The sequence below is a fragment of the Nipponia nippon genome, unplaced genomic scaffold (genome assembly GCF_047370975.1).
Source record: "Nipponia nippon isolate SJK-2023a ecotype South Korea unplaced genomic scaffold, ASM4737097v1 scaffold_6, whole genome shotgun sequence".
In the NCBI taxonomy this organism is placed as follows: Eukaryota; Metazoa; Chordata; class Aves; order Pelecaniformes; family Threskiornithidae; genus Nipponia; species Nipponia nippon.
In genome coordinates, this window is record NW_028262380.1 from 56,541,865 (window position 1) to 56,555,257 (window position 13,393).

Here is a 13,393-nt window from a genome sequence, read left to right on the forward strand (position 1 = left end):
TTGTATTCTCCCTGCTTAGCCACTCGCTGTTGTGCAAAGGATGTGTGCATCAGGCTCAACACCTGCTAGAAATCTGAGCTCTCTGTGCCTTTCCTCTCTTCCCAAGCGCTCTGTCCTCGCATCAAGTATTTTGTATTCTTTTTCCAATCTGATTCTCATTTTTATTACTTTTCCCGCTCTTATTTTCCAGCTATCCAGCTTTCTTGGTACGTCCTCCTTTGTTACGTTTGCTGTACCACTCAGGTTTTGTTGCATTTGAATTGCAGCCATTCAGAGCCACGTTAATGGACAAAAAATAATAATAAAAAAAACCTAAAAAAATCCCAGCTCCCCTTTACTTTTCCCTACCTCCCCTCATGTCCCAGGAAAAAAAAAAAAAAAGCTAACATCCTGCAAGAGCAAAAAGTGAAAGACAACAAACTGAAACTGTTGTCTGGCCTGTCTGACTCATCAACACCATGAATCCTGAAAGCACTTGCACACAATGGTAACCGGACTCGTAACTACGCCATCACCTTATGCTGACAGGGGTCCTCGCTGCTGCCACCCAGGCAATAGCACACTGCCCCCTCCAAGGTCTTTGCTCCCACTTGTCCTCTGTCACTGGGAGCAGCAGTCGTGCAATGGCACAAATAAACCCAAATCCTGACCCAAAGCCTGATCCAGCTTAAAATCAAACCTGACCAAAAAGGACACCTATTTTCAGCCATATCCAACTCTTACCGTGGTCTAGACCTAGCTACAAATGTATCCTCAGTCACAGATAACCAGAATTCACTATGTCAGTAAAAGGATTTTGGCAAAGCCCTGACAAAGTTTAAACGCTCTGCAGAGACATCCCGGATTTTGGCAGTGTTTAAGCTGGGAAGGTTTCTGGGGTTCAGGCCAGACCCTTGGGTTACTTAGAGGAAGACTCTAGCTGAAAACCTAGCCCTTGCTGTGTAAAGCAGATGTTTTGATACGAACTAACATCAGGAAAACATTTGAAAAATGGGCTAACTATAGTAGGGAATTAAAATAAATAATAATAAATAAATAATTAAATTTTCAAAGCCTTACCACTTATTTTGTCCTCTGAAGTCTCTGTTCCCTTTTTTCTGTATTCATTTAGATCCTAAATGGCACAGTGCTACTGGTACAGTTTTATACAGTATATATTATTACTATTAATAAATATTTATTACTATTAATGTTTAAACATCTTATTAACTCTCAAAGCAGAACATGCCCTACTCCGCAGGATTCCTTTCTCACCACAAAAACAAAGAGCGCCTAGCAGATATATCCGTGCAAAGCTTCCCCCTACACTGCCCTTCCGAATTGCCCGGAGAACAACACGGAGCCACAAATCACAGCCCAAGGTTCAAAGCTTAACTTTCAGGACTTCACTTTGCACCGCTCCCATCACCCTGAGGAGAGCTGCGCAGGGCCCCCCCCCCCTTCATCATTTCCTCTTTCCGTAAAGATTTTTCTTTCCTCCGTTCGCTTGCTGCGTTATTTCCCAGAGGAGTGCTGCTGGATTGACTGGGCTTTAATTGCTCGGCCCCGCCGGGCTCAGGGTGGAATTTCACCTTTGCTTCTCCCCCCGCCAGCTCTCCGGAGCTGCCGCAGCTCTCGGTGATTTCTGAGAAACGGCGATTAGCGATTCACTAAATTTGTCACTTTATTGCCTTCATGTGGATACACCTGATGTAGGCCAGCTGATTTGCATTTATTCCCCCTATCCCCGCTCCGCTTTCTAAGAGCTATCTTCCCAAGATCTGTACTACTTCCCAATCGTCCCTTATTTTAAAAGAACATTAGTGATGTTATTACTTTACTCATCACTCCTTCCCTCCTCCTCCTCACTTATTAATGGACGCGCTCTTTGTAGCATCGGTCCTCCTGCTGATGCATTTGTATGGTCGGTTCTCATTCCCCAGACCAGCTTTAGCCAACTTTGCAACTTTCCCCCATCCCCACCCCACAGCTTTTTCCAGGCTGTATTCTTGCTTTCGTCTGCCTGCTTCTCTGTTGACAAAAGGGTACCTTATGCCTTCATATATATAAGTCATCCTTCATGCGTCTACAACAGGTAGAAATTTGCTGCCACATGAATCTCTGACACAGAGCCATCAGGAAAACAGGTAAGGTGAACAAGGAGTATCTGCATTATCACAAGTCCTGATAACTCTGCAGCATCGGTCAGAAGTTGCCTGTATCCTTTGCTATTAATCATTCCTCAGACTCCTCAGAACGAGACCGAGTTGGGGGCAAAGGCTCTGCAATAGGCAAGAAGGTGCTCATTGTGGAGAGGGGCTCAGCTACCTTATTTCTGCCTCTTTCCTGTCCTCTTAGAGCAGCTCAGCACTGCCAAGCGGCCAAAAACCTGGGCCACGTTTCCTTGTGCTTCCCTGTTTCTGACCGGTTCCAGTTATCACTCCTCGCCTGTGCTCAGTGGGTATTCATTTTGCCTGTGCTCGCCTGTCCACGTGTCCTGGCCTGGACCCTCCTGCCCCAGGACGCACGCGCTGCCCAGTCAGTCCCTTCTATTCTCTCATGGTGCTACAGGCACAGCATCTCTAACACACGATCAAGCAGGTCCAAGTCAAAGGTAACCCAGCTGTATTCTGAGTTTTCACAGGGTCTCAGACTATGCAGCCTCTAGCTGGGAGCACAACTTAAAATATAACTTTGGCAAGATCTTCTCGGAGGGAATTAGTTTCAGCGGCTGTCTGGGAGAAAGTGAACCTCCCTTTGCCAACGCTTGCCTCTTCCTCTTAGTTTTCCTGGTTGCTTTTTCCTCCCCATGAAGGTACGTTGTGCCTGCTAAGTACATGGGAAAAACACAGGGGTGAGCTACAAGAACAGGGGCACACCGAACACCAGTCTAACATAGGAGAAGACCAGAGCATGGACTAATGCCTCATTCCCGAATTTAACGAAGAGTTTGTCAGCTTCCTGCTCTTCCACCCAAGCCTGCGAGCTCCCTTACGAAAGAGGGAGGAGGCTAGACACTCACCGCTCATCTCCAGGAGGTCTGTGCTCCGAGGCCAGCCTCGCACACGGGACCCGCGCTTCCTCGCGGGAACGCCAGAGTCTTACGGTTGCACGCGAGAACTTCAGGATCGCAGCTGGATAGCCAAAGCCCGGTGTCGTCACGTAAGGCTGCATCTGTTGCTTATGTTCAGCAGAGCAGGGGAAACAGACAGTGAAGATAAGCAGTAAATAGGAAAGGCAGGCATCTGCATGAAAGCAAAATTCAGCTGAAAGACCTCCAGAAGGCAAAAAATACGGGCTTTGGCCTGCGTAGCCTCTGCTGATGGGCTTGCACAAAGGGCCTCAGTGTGCAGCAGGTATTCCAGCTCTGTCATTGTGCAGATAATTAAAAACAATAATGAAAGGGAGGGTTTTTTTATGCCTGTGCTCTAGCCACAGCCACAGCTCCTGAGCTGCAGAAGCTGAGTGGTCCCTCTGCAGCAACATTTGCATTACTGCTAATCTGTAATTGGGATCCCCACTTAGCTCTATGACTCTCTCTGACCATTTTCAGACCTTTACCATTCAAGTCAAGAGGCTCCTTCCTCTAGAAATTATATTAAGATTTGAAAGCACGTTTCCTAATTTGTTTTAACAGGCTGCAATGATTTCTCTTCATATCTACAGGAGTGCATTGTTTTCCCAGCATACAACTCGAAAATATAACAAGAATCATATCCATTTCCTAACTCCTTCTAAAATCAGGTATATAGGAATTAAAAAATGTTGATATTGTTACATGTCTCTGATCTAGCAACAGGAATAATGATGAGGTCTTGCTTTCTCCCTCAGACAGTAAGGACCAAATCCACATACAAATCTAAGTGAATCTGAAGTATTCCACCTAAAGCAAGCTAGCCAGTATAAGTAAGCTACTACTTACTTCAATTTCTATCTTCTTACACCCTTCTGATTGCCGTCTTTCTTGCTACACATCTCTTTCAGCCCCTCATCATGTAAATCACTCCATGTTAGACTCCTTCAGATTCAGTTAGACCAAGAGGATTAATTTCAGAGCTGATGTGTAAGAAGGTGTAAATTCTGCACTGGGGTGTGAGAAGGGACAAGATTTTCCCTGCAGGCTTTGGCTGGCCTCCTCCTGGATTTACAGAGAAAGGAATCTCAATCCCTTTACCGTTGTCAGGAAGAGGCTGAGGAATCTAGAATTACACAACATAGCAGCTTAGATTTATTCAGACTCATCTCTTAGTTTGGGCCTGATATGAGTATTGCATAGACTTGTCCCTTCCAAATTTAAGGCCTTGTCTGGAAATGGTGGCAGAGATTCTTTCTTAGGGAGATAATTCTAGAGTTAAACAAACAAACAAAAAGGATATAGAAAGTTATACTGTCCCCAGTATAACTGAGGACATACTCAGATCTCTAAATGCAAGCCACATGAATGTCCAGCGTCACCTAACTTCATTTTTATTCACTTAAACGGGAAGCTCAATGATCAGAGCTGCTGTGTGGCTACAGCTTTTGCTGAGCCCTGTCTGTTTACAGCACTCCTGGGAGGAGAAAAATCAAGCCATTTATTTAGGTGACTTCCTATAGATGGAGGTTCGTAATTCCAGTTTTGCAAGCCTGAATGTTTGCAGATGATATAAAAAGATGTGAAACGGATATCGACTAAAATCACCTCAACGTTTAGATAATTCCTGAATGTAATAAAATGTCCCTGCCAGAATGATCGGTTTTCTGTTGGTGCAAATTCAGCCTGGAGATAAACAGGCACGACTTCAGAGATGCCAGTGGAGTTAGCCCCAAGATAAATTTCGACCTGTAAATCCAGTCAGAACACAGATCCCCACAAATATTTCAGACTTTCTCCAGCCTTGCTGAAAAGACCATTCCTTCTGCTCTTACGCTTCACAAGGACGCAAAAGATGGATTGCAAACCCTCAGCCCGCTGTCTCAAGTGAAAATTCTCACTGCAATATTTTCGAACTTCAGAAACTTTTCATCCATTTAATATGCTGGAACCTTTCCCCACTGGGCAACTGAAAGTTATCACCACCTAATGATTATTCAGTGACATCTGCAAAATAAGTTTGATGTTTTGGGGCCAGTTTCTTTGGACAGATGTCAGTATCATAAACTATGCTATCGTTGGCACTAATTGGTATCATCCTTGTCAAACAATCTGCAGTACGGCAAAAAAACAGAAGCAGCACTTACATTAAATTTCCCTTTTGCCTATGCAAGTTTTTTCTTCACGTCATGGACACTTTCTCTTACCCCAATCGTTCCTGTACCTTCGAAAAACAGAAGACTCGCCAAGGTAAAAAGCTCAGGCTCTTCAAGCAGCATTAAACCCAGAGTTCTGTGTGTGGATCCCCACAGAGAAGACGCAGACATTAAATCTCATTCTAAACTCTGTTTACTCTCAGTAAATATTTCTTCTTGCAAAAAGCATTGCCATGGCATTGTGCAAAGCTGTATAAACAGTTGTAATTTTTGTCCTACTTTTTGATCCTTGCAGCTTGCGTCCAGGTTGCTGAATTGTTCAGTTGTCAAGGCCAGGTTTAAAAATTTTATGCATCGGCATGGCATGTGATGTAAGCTCTCATGCACCTGACATCTCAACGCATGAATAAGTCAGGCATGGCTGGTGATTCACCGTTGAATTTAAAGACAAACAAGAGTAGCCTTCTATGAGGATACAACGCAGTGAGCTCAATTTTGCAATTAGGAAATAAAAAATTACTTAAATCTCAAATTAGATTTTGTTTTAAAAATGTTCCCTGGCAAACCGTATTCTGTAAATCACTGGAGCTGTGTTAACTTTTTCTGTGCAAATATATGCACACCGGGTCCTTTGCTTGTCTTAGACGTGCTGTAATCTATTCCTGACTGACTGAGTTTTTACTTGTCCCTATGCTAGTTACCGTGCTCCTCGTTCTTTCTGCGCTAGCCTCGTATAATCCTCTTATGTCACACACTAAAGCTCTGTCACTGCGATGAACTATGATTTCTCTTAGGGCTCAGGACCTTCTAGGTCTACACTGGGTGTGGTACTGCAGGACCAGTTAGAAATCCAAAAGCACTGACATTTTGGATCAGTCACAGTCAAACAACGCTTACGAGCTCTTAATGCATTCAAGAGTAGCGAGCAGTTGTAGAGTAGTCAACAGCTGCAGAAAGTTACCAGTTTAATTTTGCCAGGTAAGCACCAGATCAAAACATGCAGAAGAACCATCTCCTGCCCGGAATTTCCTGGTGCATATTTGACCGTGTCCCAAAGCTGCAAACAAAAGCGTGAGCTCACTTTAGACCTGCAAGCAGCATCCTGCCCGCTGCCTTCGCGGGGGGCACGCACATTTAACTGTGCAAGTCTGCAAAATCAGGGCCTTAATTTGGAAGCTCTTGATAATTTTTTCACAGACAGGCCTCAAATTTGCCCTTCCTATCCTATTGGCTTCAGTGTGAATTATATATGAATTTCCAGGGGCAAGATAAGGGCCACGGTCATTTCTCTCTCTTCTCGGTTTCCAGCCATTTCTTTTCATTTACTCCACACCAGCAGTTACAAAAAGTGGTCTGGGGATTGGAGTGCCATTCTGGCAGTGAGCAATAGGGAGTCTGAGTTTGTTAATATGGACAGTCTTCAAAATAAACAGGTAAACTGAAAGATACTGGAGGAAAATGATTACGAGGGGAAAAGAGGAATTTATGTCTAGCTCTGACAAACTGCTAATACCAGCTCTCTCGACCAACAACTAGTCCACAGCACTCTGTTCCAAGTCCGTTTTCCAGGGAGACATTTCAAGGCAAGCCTCCCAGAGAGACAATCACTCTCCCAGAATTAGAGACATGAAGGATATTAGAAAAACCGAAGGCTGATTGAGAAGGAAGATTTTAGAGGGCAGCCAAATTCCTTCCTATGGCAAACTGGGACAGAGCTGTCATTTGTGCGCCTTTTTTTTTTTTTTTTAAATCTCCTGGGCTCCTACTTTAATATCTTTTTTTTTTTTTTAAGATTTTTTTTTGTCTAATGAGTGAGTATGAGGCAAAGCCACATTCATGTCCTTCAAAAAAAGGTAGTAACGCAAAGAGTTTCCAATTACCCTTTAATTAAAATATTAATTAATTAACAAAGTGTATTTATGGAATAATTATATAATTTCACACACCATCGATCATATTTTAAACAAATTCATTTAATTAAGTTGACATGTACACTGCATGCTCTCTGTAGAGTTATTCTTAGAAACCAGTGCATGTCTGCCTTTGAGGAGATACAAACTGCACGGGGCAAGTTTACAATGGCCCACAGTGGTATTCAGAACAGAAATGAAGCCACTTCATACTTTTAAGTAAATTTAATACCAGTGACTGTATCCCCGAAGGCTGAAGTCCCCTATCTGCATAAAAGGCACTGGGAAGGCAAGAGCAGCGTGAGCTTTCTCACTACCAGTATCTCTCATCCTGACCTGGAGGGGCTGACTTTAATAAACGGCTAATCATTATCCTCTTCGCCAAGCCTGTTAAGCAGCTTAAGAAGCTTGGCATTTCTGTGGTGGGACTCGGCTAAAGCTACCGAATCATTTCACACAGCCTGCTGAAAGCCATCGCATGCAGATAGCGCAGCGTGCCAGGGCAGCGTCTAAAGAGAGCTCTGGGTACGTTTGGCAGGTTTCCCCTTGGAGCCATCGGTTTTGCTCTGCCTCCTGCGCTCCCGTGGGCTTGTGATGGGTTGCGGCCCCGATTCAGGGAATCGTCGCCTTGGTTTTCCTTCCAGCACCCGCAGTCTGGTCTGCCTCTGCGCTGCGGCCTCCTGCATCCTTACCGTTTTTTAAGGTTAACTCAGGATCTGCTAACATCCCTGTTGACAGTTTGGGTCTCGGATGCCCATTACCATCTATTTCCGAACGAAGGATTCCAAATTACCTGTGCAACTCCTAAGTCTTAAACCTGTTGTAAGTGTTTCAAGCCTCCTCCTTTCTTTTGGCCTCTCACAGGAAACTAATATTGTAGTTCCAGAGTTTCAAGCTTTCCAAGTGCAATATTCCTCGCGTTTCTGCAATGGTTTGGGAACAGTTTCTTACTTCCTCAGTGAGCTTATCAAACAATGTTAGCCTGCTGAACAAGCCATATTAATAAAGCTACTTGCCTGTTGCTCATGTTCCCTTTCGGAAGCTCCATTCAGCTTCATAAAAAGGTGGTGCCTGAACTGCTTTTGGGCATTCGGTGCTTTTCCAGAGTACCTGTTCCCTGGAAGTCCTTAGCTGCTGTTGTGCGACGTTCTCCACTCAGAAACCTTCCTTCCCACTCCTCCCCACGCAGGACACCTCACAGAGTCCTTGGCTGCTTGGTCAAGGACTACTCTGCTTGCACTCTGCAGCCTTCTCCCCACGCAGCTGGCATGATACTACTTGCCACCAGCTTCCAACACGTGTCCATTCAGTGACAGCAGCCGCATCTTGTTGCATGTGTAACACGAAGCTCACAAAATTCATCAAGCAAGTTCAAATCCGTGTAGAGATGTTGACCTGAACGGATGCTAGTGAAGTAACAGGAATTACACCCATAGGGATCTTGTCCCAGTAATGTCACTGAAGTCGGCTATTCAGGAATGTGAATATCAGAAGCTGAATCTACCTGAAAAAAGACAGTACAACGTGCCTCTGGATGTTTACAGTCATACAGTTCAATCCTTCATGTTTCCTTACGTCTTTAAAGTAATTTTTTAGGTCATCAGAGTCTGAAAACTCAGCTGTTGCTCCTTTACTCTTTTGTCCTTATTGAGAGTTTATCCATAATTTAATAAAAGTTGCAATGAATTGAAGAAGGGGAGAAAAGCAGCCCTCGAACTCCCTTAACCAGCCCCATTCACTTATCCCACTTCCAATTTCTCACGACGTCGGAAGTCAGAAGGAGGGGACCGGCTGAAATTTTCAAGAGCCTCTTAATGCTGCCTGGATTCTTTAGTTTCTGTTTAGTCACAGCCAAATACAACAAAGTCCTGCATTAAAATTGGTATTTAACACCATAGGCGGTATAGAGTTTGTGTTGAATTTTAGACTATACGTGTCTGAGGAAAACTAGCCAAATGCAGAAATAAATTACGAGACTAACAAGATAACACAGATGAGAATATTAGCAGTATACAAGCGCTTCTCACAAATGGGCAACAGTTTTCAAATCATTCATTAGAAACCAAGATGAAGCTGATTCATAACTAAAGACATGCAGGCAGATTCTGCGCTAGCAGGGCTTGCAAGAGCCCCACCAACTTCTCTGTCCACTATCTCGGATTCTCCTGTTTTTAAGAATGAAAAACTGATCTGGTAACAATCTATTATAATAGCAGTATTCTGTGCCTTCTGCCGTCCAGGTAAGTCTTCTGATTTCCAGACATTTACACCAGCAGAGAATGCAGACCAAGCCCCCCGCTCCACTTCTTTTTCTTTCACGTGTGTAAAGTTGTGCCCTTAAATCCATGTTTAGATACTGGCGTAAGTGGCCTGAGATTCAACTGTGCTAAGCATCCAGCAGTTTTTAATGAAATCACTGCCCTTTCTACTTTGTTAAAAATTATCACTATGCGAAGCTCTTCATACTGCCTCCTTGCAAAAGGCCCTTTCCATCTCTCCCTGTAGATTTCTGAGCATTTTGTCCACAACCAAACAGACCTTCCCAGCTGAACGATCCTCAGTCCCTCACAAAGCACAGCACATTTTCTTGCTCTTATGGCCAACCTCTTTCTTCCACCTCTCCCTCTTTCTCACAGCCTCTGTCTGCTGGTTCCCAGCCAGCTCTTGGACTTTCCACACAGGTTAGTTGTGACTGGCCCGGCTTTTCATCTTAATGTATTACCCCAGGACTTCAATTACCTTTTTTCCTTTACTCCCTGTTTCAGCCCCTTTGTCTTCAGCCTGGCCCTTTAATGCTGTTGTTTCCCATCTCCCCAATCCATCCACTATTTTATCTCTCTCGGTTTTCCCTCTCTGTCTTCTCTGGAAGCCCTTAATCACACTTCTGCGTCCTCCCTGCTTCCCCCCTTTCCCTTTCTCTTTCCCTCTCTCTCGCTCTGGTTACAGCTCTGCAGGCAGGGTTTACGAGCAGGGATCTCTAGTGATGTCCTACAGGAATACGCCTTGGCACACTGTCTGGACTGTTCAAGCCCTACTGCACCCCTGAGTGCCACAAAAAGCTCTACGCAGAGAAGCAGAACAGAAAAGAAATGCTTTACAGCCACTTTCTTGTATGCCATTTTTTCCTCACAGCATGTAAGGAAGATTTAGAAGGGGGGGAGGAAAGAGCCTAGATTTACAAACAACAATCAGGCAGGTAAATATTCTGCGGTTTAGTTGCAGTCAAGGGAATATAGAAAGAGTGTATTTAAGGAAGAATAAGCCAGAGTCCCCTACGCTCATGACTGAGCTAGCGATTTCAAAATCTTCTGGTGTGTCACCCAGTTACCTCAGTACTAATAAGATCATACCCGGAACCCACTTAGCCCTCTTTAGAATTAATTAGCATTGTACAGCCCGGTCCGGGCTGGTGAGCTGAGTGCCTGCTGAGAGATGCTCAGAGTTAGGGCACCGGTAGCATCAGGTCCCACCACTGAGACCACAGATACAAGAGACTGTAAAAACAAATAGCCATGCTCTGCTCTCAGCTCAGTTTTCTTTGCTGGTTGATTTTAGGAGAACGCTGGTGTCACCAAGAGCAAAACTTGGAACAAATTTTTAATACTGATAGTACCTATGTAAGAGAGAGGCGCAGCTACTCATCAGCTCCTGCAGCGCGTATCCCTTGGTGTTCCCAGTGGGAGAAGCTAGACTGGCGCAAGCAGAGATGGAGTACTTCACTGAGCCGCAGGGTCAAGCCTAGCCCACAAGGCCCAGAATCGTGGCCAGGATCCTCCCTCCCTCCCTCGCAGCGCTGGTTCCTGATAAGACAGAAACCAACAGGGAATGGGCATGTTTTTCCTGATGCGTCAAGATATCTGCGTTACTCCCCAAAAGGCTTCCGCCCCCTGTCATCACGGTAGCAGGCTTACCTCCTCTCGTAACTCCTTCTAACTTTACCAGTAGTGGGCTCAGCTTGGACTTTGAAAGGAAGCATTAGAACATTCATTTCTGAAGATTGAGATGTATCATCTTACGCAGCTTCACAAAGCAGACAAAAGCAGAGTCCAACGTCAAAGTGAAGCAGAGAACATCGCAGTAATCTAACAGCCAAAGCTGTACAGAAATCACGAAAATTTTGGCTCCCAACTAAAGCCAGTTAGAAAACAGAAACTCCATTTACTGCCTCCCAGACTGAAATTTTGAAGCGCTCTTTACATAGCACTACTTTGCTGTGAAGTACCTTGCATTGCACTGCAGAGACAGGAGGTACAGGACTGCCACCTGTAACTGAGCGACAAAAGGCCCTTAACAATTTACTGAAGCATCCAAGCCTTCCCCCCTTTTTTAGTCATACTCTTTGAAATCGTTAAAGATTCACGTGGAGTGCAAGGAGGAAAGTTGTTTTGTGTTGAAAGTACCAACTCTGTTGTTGCAACAACCTGGAAACTACACCTCCTGGTCGCATACACCCGTGTAGCAGCAATAACCGGCGTGTTTCCACGTGCAGCTTGAGAGGCAGCGAGTTCTGGCTGGCACCGAGGGCGGCAGGACTCTTGACCGAGCAGCTCTCCTGCCTGCCGGCATCCACAGTAACTGAACATCTATCGCAACAACCGATGACAGAGATGAAGATACTGAGTCTATTACTTCTCTCTCTCTTAATGAATTCAACGTTTCTCAGGACAATGAGCCTTTAAATTATTGATCATGTAAATGGTCCAAACCAGTCCATAACTTATTAACATATGAAAAGAACAAAAAATATACCCACGTATACGTTTTGTTTTGTTTCTTTTCTGGTGACAATACATGCCATTGGAACAAAGCTCATAAGGAAAAAAAAAAAAAAAAATCTATCTGTACACTTACAGGACTTTATGCAGGACTTTTTTGCTTAATAAGTCATTGTTAGCAAGAAAAAGAACATGCCAAAACCTGGTATTTTAATTAAACAGTGTACATTTCTCACTAGTTTTGTTTGCTTTTCTACCTATGGATTCCTCTAAGGTCCCTAAAGCTAGCAACCCCGAGTGCTTTTAAAGACGTTCCCCTGCAATATGTAATTGAAATTCCTTAAAATATTTAGAGAGTTCTAGGAGGGAATGTTCTGCAACAATAAATTACCGTAGCGTCATCGTAGCAACATCGATGGCACAGCTGAGAGGGCACAGTAGTTTTTAAATTCCTATTCTTAGCTACTTATAATTTTGTCTATATGCTGAAATTTTTTAGCATTAACTCCAAATTGTACCTTTGGAATGCCTTTTTTTCCCCCCCTTCATTTCCTAATTTAGTTCAGCATCATAAGCCAAAAGCAGTTTTCTCCTAAAACTCCAAATTTGTCATGCCTAGAACTGAATGAAAAGGGTTGGGTTTGTCTTTTTAAAGGAACAGAAGTTTGAAATATCTCCATCGGGTAAGAGTATCGCTGTACAGCTTGAATGCTTTTGCCCCAGCCTGTGAGCTTTTCCAGGCTGAACTAGGATGTCCCTGGTCTAGCAAGGGACGCGCACATACCCACCTAACCAAGCACGGGGATGGGCACTCCCACAGAGCTCTACGCGTGCTCAGAGCCAAACGCTTCACAGGATACAACCTCCATTTACAAGACATTTCATTCATAAGGTAGGACCTCTAGCATTCCTTCTCGTTCTGCATTTCTGAGAATAAACCGGTACATAGCCGATCAGAACTTAAATCTTCACTATTATTTCCTAGGCATATGATTGATGTGACAAATCTTAAATACATGGAGTGGAAAGTCACTGCTCATCCTGTATTTTCATATCCTGAAACAGAAGATCACTTCCCTTCTCAGGCAGCTTAAAATCTTAGTTATTTGGGGCCGGATTTTAAGGTAGTTAGGTGCTCAATTCCCATGCAGCTGCTTAATGAGGTATTGAAATACAAAAAGCCTTCACAGCGCTTGAGAGACCATTCTGTGCTCTCCCCATTTTAATTGTTTTTCAAGCTTCATCTTTCCTTTAGCTCATTCTAGACTTTTCTTGCTTTCCTTTGTAGGTCTTTCCAGGGCTTCCCAGGATGCCCCAGGGTCATTCCCCCTCTTCCCTGCAACTGGTTTTTATGCATTTTAAAGAATTCTTGGGCAGATCGCCGCCCTTTATAGGGGGCAACGCCAGCAGCACCGACATAGCAATGGGGTGTAGCAGCCAAGCCATACTCTCTACCTTGGGTGAACCATTATCTATTTTGCAAAGAGATTCTCTGAACGCGTATTCACGGCGGAGACCGCTGTTGCACTGTCCTTTACTTTTCAATTAGGGGGAGTAAAA